An 8,682-nucleotide genomic window follows, 5' to 3' on the forward strand; every position below is an offset into this window, starting at 1 on the left:
TTTTTTTTGTTGTCGTTTTGTTTTATCATTGTATAGATGTTAATGTCATTATATTGTATTTGGTAACTTTGTTAACTTTTATGTATTACTGTGTTTCGCCTCTCGAATTTCAGGAAGGTTTGCACTTGTCCTTGTGGATGTTATGTTAAAATAAATAAATGTTGATGGCTTGCATTATGAAATTTAACAATCATGAGAAATACATTTGAATTTTGTATCAAAATATTGAGTCTGGTTGTGGTGAGTTTTTCCTCCTCCCTTTCCTTTTCTTTATCGTAGCAGCAATAAGAGAATATGCTTTCTGGAAAAACTAAAAAAATGTAATAACATGTTTATGATGTAATTCAATGAGATCCAGTTAGTGGGCATGAGCTCTTCCGAAAAGGCTGACTAAAAATAAACAATCATGAATTCCAGACAATCGATCTTTATAAATCTCTCTTTTCCTCTTAGAACCATCATCATGACGTCAAAGTTTTTACATTTTTCCAGTATCTAAGTAAAATGAGCGATGCTTCGATCTATTGCTTATTCGTTTTTTCTTTTTCCGCTATTCTACAAATGTTAGGATGCTAACACACTGAACTAAAATAAGAACGTCACAGTATGACGTCAGCATGTTACATACAGGTACTGGCACGGTGCCTGATTGTAGTTTAATGGCCGTTTCTTTTCTTCATTCCAGCTTTCAAATAAAACTGGGTTGGGTGGTGAGGGAACTCAATGCTTTCCAAACTGAAATGAAAGAACTGTTAAGCAAAAGGAAGGTCCACTAAAGCTGTTTTTGTCAGTCAATAGAATTTAAATTGCTAGTTAATTTTTTTTTTTTTTGTCTTGACATGAATCACTTGGATTTATTATGATACAGAGCTACATATCTAAACATAGATATGATATGTTTGTGGAAAAGTTTAAATATCAAATATTTCATGACTATCTACACCAGGGGTGTCCAACTCCAGGCCTCGAGGGCCGGTGTCCTGCAGGTTTTAGATGTGTCCTTGATCCAGCACAGCTGATTTAAATGGCTAAATGACCTCATGTCTTGAAGTTCTCCACAGGCCTGGTAATGAACTAATCATTTGATTCAGGTGTGTTGACCCAGGGTGAGATCTAAAACCTGCAGGATACCGGCCCTTGAGGCCTGGAGTTGGACACCCCTGATATAGACACTATTAGCACGTCCTATGGATCTCTCTGCTTGTTTGCACTGTTGTTGCTTAGTTACAATCACTTGTATCTAACAATGCATACAAAACAATCCTACGTAGAACAACAGTGACCAGCCTTTAACATTTGTGATTAAAAAATAAGGTATATTTTCTTCTTGACTCCCAGTTTGGGAACAGCGCTCAGTCTTTGTGAGGCTATCATACTTTGTTATCATCCCATTTCGTATTTTGCATGCTGCTGCTGAACAACAGCCCTTTTCATGCTTTCTGTTGAGCTGCTGTCAGTAGTTCACCTGTGTGTCCTTAGAAAAGCATACCAACACAATTACATTAGCTAAGAGCAGATTTCCTCTGAAAGCATCTGTTTTTCTTCTCAATATGTCTTTCTGCAAGCAGCATCATAAATTTACAAAAAAAGAAGCCCCCTCAGGCTAGTCTTCCTTAAATATCCTGCAGCCGCTGTGAACAGGAAATGCCAGGATTATGTAAAGAGGAACAGAGAGCAATCCGTTCCAGTGTAATATAGCTTCTTTCCCTTTTTTTTCTCACCCCTGTGATTGTTTACTTGTGTCAGTTCAAACAATATCCGTGCCTGCCAATATCCCGAATTCTTGCTTTAATGTCTTCTTCCTCTTGTTGTTGGCATTGAGCCAGTTCATCTCCATGGTCCTGGTCTGGTGGCTCTTGGCTGCATCTGCTGTTTCCCTTAAAGAAAATCCTTCTTCTACATGGAGCTGAGGAATGCCAGAAATGTCTCTAACTGGCCTGCTTTCAACATTGTCCTTCCAAAACTGTCTTTTATGCATCTCTTCCCTTTCATCTTCCTTATGAATTTGTTTCCATACCACAGCGCACACACATAAACACACGCACTTACTAGAAGTCACTGATTAAGTGGCTGTTTCCCAGAAAAAAATCAGGTTCAGTTCATGTGACTTTGATATTTGCGGTGACCATTAGGAGATGATTTAAGGCAGATGTGGAGACAGTTTGTACTGTCTTCTAACTTTGAGTGCACTCCAAAATCTGACCGTGTGGCAAACAAGAACTTAGTTCCTACAAATCCAAACAAATATGAAAAGCTGACCAAAGCTTACTATGGAATCCAGATAACCTGCTTTCAGCAGTCTCTGTGGACTGTCACAGTCTTGCTTAATGGTTTTAAATGATATCAGGCAGCAAATGTTGCTTTGAAACACCGAGTCTAAGCAAAATTCATTTATCTATCTTAAGTCAACCAGCCAAAAAAGATAACATTAAAATAACAAATACTGTTTTTGCTTGCATTATACAAACTTTGACTACACATGATTTTGTTGCCATTAAGCAGGGGTTTGATTTAATGGTAACCAGCTGCATATCCTTAAGACATGTCTGTCAGTGCCACCCACTGTCATATTTTTCCCTTGAGGTCTGCAAAAATCCAAGACTGGGATTTGCAAAACGTAAATGGAAAGCTGAAAATGTTGCATTCTACTGTAACGGTCCCAATAATCAGTTATATGAGAAAGAATTGTTGACAGCATGGTATTTTGACTGTGGCATTCCCATCCATCTGCAACTGACAGCTTAGGAACACATTACAAAACTGGCATTTGGGAGGTGGAGCAGGGAGGTGGAGGCGCTGGAGCCCGTCCCAGCTGTCATAGGGTGAGAGGCGGGTACCCCCTGGACCGATCACCAGTCCATTACAGGGCTAACATAGACGCCCACATCCACACCTGCAGCCAATTTAGAATCACTATTTGTTTATGTAAAACATTTTTCTCTGACATAGTCAAATATTTTAAGTTATCTGGATGGATGATGGCAGCATGCTGAGGAATATCCTAAAATAGCTTATCTAAAACAAGAGACAATTTGCTAACTTTTAAAGGAGTCCTGTTAATTTCCATACTTGCGCACAGAGCCAGGTACTAAAAATAGACACAGAATAGCAGAAAAGTAAAACAAGAACACTGCAGAGAACTACAAATGGGGGATTTTGCAGGACTGAGCTACACAACAACGAGCCACAACAACCAGTGAAAGATGTGCGGTTGTGAACAACATTTCTGATCTTGTTGAAATGTTCAATATTTTGTTGGGAAACTTTGTCTCTTGGAAGTCATGTGGATGTTACTTTGGCATATGCAGTAAACATTATTACAGGCCAAGCACTCCTATAGCGATGGCACTCCCTGCAGCAGGATACATACTGCAAAACACCAAACCACAAATACTGAGGAATGGCTTTAGGAACGCAACCAGGAACACAAGGTGTTGATCCAGTCTCCATACTCCTCTTAAAGAATCCACGTACAACGTTAGAGTTGAAAACACCACAGAGCCCCACTGTCCATATCTGTCCATGCAGGTCACACAGAAGTGTGTGGTTTTAATGTTGCGGCATTTTTTTCTGACTCTCTGAGTCTTGCTTGCACCACTAATATGGGTATTCTGAGTGTGCACATTATCCATCGTGCAATTTCCTTAAATATGCTGTAAATGTGCAACAGAACCAACAAGTTTTGAACTGACATTGTCTGTCTTTTATTACAAAGCCTGTTTGGTACAAAAGTCCATTTGTCCTGACTAATTACAGAGATTACAGCGACCAGTATTTATATATATTTAGATGTCATACTGCAAAGACTACAACCACAGTACAGTGCAGGACTTTGTTGCCTAGAGCTGCGTTTTCGCAAAGCATTCGCTCTTCTTGGTTTTACCAACAGATTTCCATTGAAAGCTAATTTTCTTGGCCAGCCCCTTAGGTACACGTTTCCATCACTAGAAGAAGAGCTTCCCCTGCACCTCATGAGGCATTAAACTCTCTCAATCCCCCTGAAGTCCTTCTCTGGTTGTCTCTTTATGTCCCCTGGAAATGCCATGCTTTCTCTCTCACTGTCTCACTCCGTCTCACTATCTCTAGATCTCTTTCAGTGAACCATTTTCTCAGAACTTGTTATCCTACCACCTTACATAAGGGGGAAATTCCTTTATGCTTATGTTCCCGATTACTCTGCTATTATAGAAAGTTCAACGCTGTCAAAAAAAACACAAAACATAAGTAGGTTAGTGTGGCAGTGTGTATGTGTTTGAGCATAATCAAAGTATATATACAGGCTCAATTATTATACATACATTTATTTAAATATAATACTACAATGTCTTTTACCCTGACAAGGCCAAGGCTTGTTAACTTGTTAGTGATCATGATCACTGCAACTGGTAGTTTCTCTTTGCCAGCATAAAAAAGGATTTGTTTGATTTTCATTGGACTGACCAATACTCAAAACACTGGAAAAATCCAAGAAAGAATTATAGATTCATTTTTGAACAATAGCAAATTCAAACATCATGGTCAGACAAGAAAAGGATTCAGTGTTTTGGCCACTATGACAAGGGATGTGTTTGGAGGAGTAAAGGTGAACCTTTCAAACCTAAGAACACTGTAACAGCTGTCAAGCGTGGTGGTGGTAGCATCATCCCCTGGGGCTGTTTTGCACAAATGGTTAGTGCAATGAATAGTAAAATCTTCAACTTCTCCTTAATCAACAGGCAGATGGTTGAAACTTGGACACAGTTAACTGTTCCAACATGAAAACACACGAATACTGTTTTTGAGCTTCTGGGATGTCCTTCCCCAAGCCCCCATCTCAACCGTACTGAAAATTTATGAACTATTCTTTAAAGCCGGGACTTTGCCAGGAAAACAAACCAATGAACTCTACTGATTCTGCCAAGATGAGTGGTCAAATAAACAAAAGTGTCTGGTCAATGTCCAATCTACTAAGAGACATTAAATTAGCATGACATTCATGCCCATGATGAGTGAATGTAAACCTTTGACTACAACTGTTTTCTATTTCTAATTTCTATGTTGACCCATAGCTCTTGACTCCCTGACTCACACAGTCAGTTGAAGTTGATGAATGAAAGTAGCTGACAGTCACCGAACAAAGTTAGTCTTAACCCCAGAATCATGCAGCACTTCCCAGACATAAAGGCAGCCATGAAAAATGAAAGCCTAAATGTTCCCATTCTAGATGTTGACCAGGACAAACATAGAGAACATTTCTTTCAAGTGTCCCGGAGGTGCTTCCAAACGAAAAAAGAAACAGAGAAAAATTTCCAAAAGAGGCAAAACACTCGTAACCGCTGGTAATATGTTTCTCATGGTGATGCATTCATAGCAGCGAGGGAGGCAAATGCCTTTGGTTAAGCGGAGCTATTTATTCTGTCCCTGGAAACAGCTGAAGAACAACAAAAGTATTCTCAACAAAGAGTAGCACGACCTGATGCTGCTGCCTGTTTTCCTCCCGTCTGCGGTGACTGTCCTTCTACAAAATGGGGGCACTACTGGCACACATCATACTCAAAAAGCCACACAATAGGCACGTTCAACTCAAAGAGAACTTTTCAACTGTAAAGCTGGAGAAGAAACACTGCTAAGTTGATCCTTCAGGCTCAGTTTCAGTGTGGGTAAGCACTTGGAAAGAAACAAAAACATTGCCAATTCTGTTGTTTGGATTTGCAGGGCCCGGTGCGCATGAATGCCCACTCACATGTACTTAGACTGTAGTTATACACACACACACGCACTCACGAGAGTACCCACAATGAACTCTGTCCTCTGACTCACTACGAGTTGGGAGGAAGTCCAGATTTCAAACTGTCCGGGAACAGACTCTGGTGGTCTGGATCTTTTTGAGCTTTTGATTTTCAACCAACAGCACTCTCTGCATTTACTATGGTCCTTGATCAGCAAGGTACTGTACATTCAGCACACAAATACAATACATACAAATTATTTGGTTATATTTCATGTCAAACATGGCTCTCTTTCAAGCAAGACTTTAGTGATACTTCCAGCCATCATGCATAAAGCTAAGACATTTCTCAAATATTATCAAAAAAGTAAAAAATAGTTGTCTTTTCTTTCAGTACCAAAGAAAATCACCATAGACATATACTATCACACAGACAATAGGTTAGAGATTCTGGCTATGATCAAGCTTTTCAAACTGGAGACATTTTTTCATTCATATTAAAGACTTTGGGAGCAGCCACTGGCATTTTAAGGCTAATTTTGTTTGTTTTGGTTTGGCTTTCTTTATGACTGGTAACTTTTATGAGTTCTGTGGGTGTTGCAAAAGAGTTTGAGGGTAAAAGAGAAGAAAATGTGTCCTCTTCTGGAACTTGGTGACATTTTAGTTGAACTTACCGCCTCCAGGAATATTTTCAGGGTTTCCACAGCAATCAATTAGTCAAAAAGTCAGCTGTCATATCTTTTTATGCAACCGACACATTCTATCCCCCTCTCGTTTTCCATCTCTTCTGGCTTTTTGTGTTACGCAACTCTTTTGCACAAAGGTATGGAGCGTATTTGTAAGTTGCCCTTGTGCTCAACATTGTCATTTATGCGTTTCGTTTTTTTATTGTATAAAGCTTCCGGCCAAATAAGTGTATAAAAAAAGTGCCTGGAAACAATAGGTGGAGGCCAGACAGGCCATGGAAAACTGCTTAGAGAACAATGTGATCTGGAGAGCTGGTAATAAAGTCCCAGTAGTGCACAAAAGCAAAAACAGGTTCCCAGACTCACCTAGGCCTCCTACTGACCTCATGGACCTATTTGTAGTGGTTTTGTAGTCCTGTCAAGACAGAACAAAACCTACACTTACATGGTAGAACAGATTGTTTCAGCCCTTCAGAAGGATCAGGTGCAAAGAAACTAAGTTTGAAAGTCTTTACATTTGCCATTTTATCTGTGCAGGAGTGTCAGTCTTCTTAGTCCATCATTTATGACTGGTGAAGGACATTCAATGACTGAATGCTTAGAGCACAGAACTTATTCTTGGTTGGTATTTTTACTAACCGAGTCCCTGGTCTGGCTCCTGTACCGGTGCCATGTGTCAGACTGTCAGCCCCAGTCTGTTCTACTTTCTAATTTGCCGCCTCTGCTGCATCTAAATTAAGGAAAAATTGCATAAAATTAATTTCTTTAAGTCATTACACTGACTGTCTGCACGACAGTTAAGCCCCCGGTGCTTTGATTATTGAGAACCTCTGACTATAGTAATAATATTGATCATTTTTTCTATCCCTATCCTATGGTTTATGAACAGTTCTAAAAGTGGAGAAGCTGCTGAGTGCTAATAGCATGTTTTGTGCTGATATCCCCAAATAAATTACACAGTACTTTTTATCACAGCCATCTAAGTCTTTATGGTGTTAAAGACAACATCTTCATGATAATGACATTTAGCTAAGTGGATAATTTTCTCAGTGTTTACTTAAGTTCCTTTAAATCATATTTTAGTACAAAAGCCATGACTAGGGATAGGATTTAGGAAGCAGTATTAGGGTAGCAATAAATAACTCGCTAATTTAATCGTTGTAAGTGATGGAAATGTGTAACAGCAGCCTAAGAGTAATAAAATTGTGTTCCTTTGTCTGAATGAACTTGGATCTTTGTGTTCTTAAGAATACAATAGTAAACTATATGAGAGGTTTGACTTTTATTAATTATCTGGAATTCTAACACAATGCATGAACTTGTGTGGTTGGAAAACAGAAGACCAAATGACACTATCAATATTATTGCAGCTGCAGTGTACCAAAAAGGTACAGTGAGTCACCCCATAAAGACGCCGAAGGTGCTGAGAGCCATTCCTGCAAGAACAGTCATACAGCAAATGTGCAATATTATGTAGTTTGGACTTGTTCAGTCTGCAGAGAATCTGCTCAGTAATTTAAAAAAATACTAAAGTGTAGCTAAGCCTTTGCAGTACAGAAAACTGATTTTGTGCTGTAAGATCTTTAGTTGCTGTTGTTGTAGCTGTCTTTTCCTGACAATATCATCAACCTGTTTTTCTCTGCCTGCATCCAGAGGACACCAAGTCCTAGAACAGCTGAAAAAGCATCTCCGGTATCCTCAAGAAAACTCTACTACAGCTCGAGAAGAAACACAAAATTCCTGAATACTTGTTTCCTGCCAAACTAAAGTACACTTATTTGTTCACATGTTTGCTTTAGATAAAGGAGCAAAGTCATAAGCTCAGTCTCACTGCGATTCTAGCTTTGAAACAGCAGAGTTAAATTCACTGGATGTGTAAACACAGCAAGATATCTGGGGCTCTTACGCAAGTTCACTTTCACCCCTGGTTATACAGGACACGCTGGGAAATATCAAATTAAATGAGTTTTTCTAAGAAGAAGAAAAAAAGAGACAAAGACAAATAAAGAGTTCTATTATTACCCTGGGCTGTTGAAGCCCCCCGCTCCCCCTTTATACAACGAAAGCATGTGAATAGAGAACATGATGTTCCTCAACCCAGAGTGGTGGACGATGTTTGTAGTCAGGCTGCTCACGTTGCCAAAAGGATGTCTTAGACTTTGTCTTGGCAAGTCAAACTAAATTGGTCAAAAGTAACTAAGTACATTTATCAATCACTAAAATAAAAAATGTGGTTTAAATAGAACTTCATACTTCCACCACACTGCAGCCAGTTGCCACAATTAACAG

Source organism: Pundamilia nyererei, unplaced genomic scaffold, assembly GCF_000239375.1.
Source record: "Pundamilia nyererei isolate P.nyererei 1_Seehausen unplaced genomic scaffold, PunNye1.0 scaffold00018, whole genome shotgun sequence".
NCBI classification, from domain to species: Eukaryota; Metazoa; Chordata; class Actinopteri; order Cichliformes; family Cichlidae; genus Pundamilia; species Pundamilia nyererei.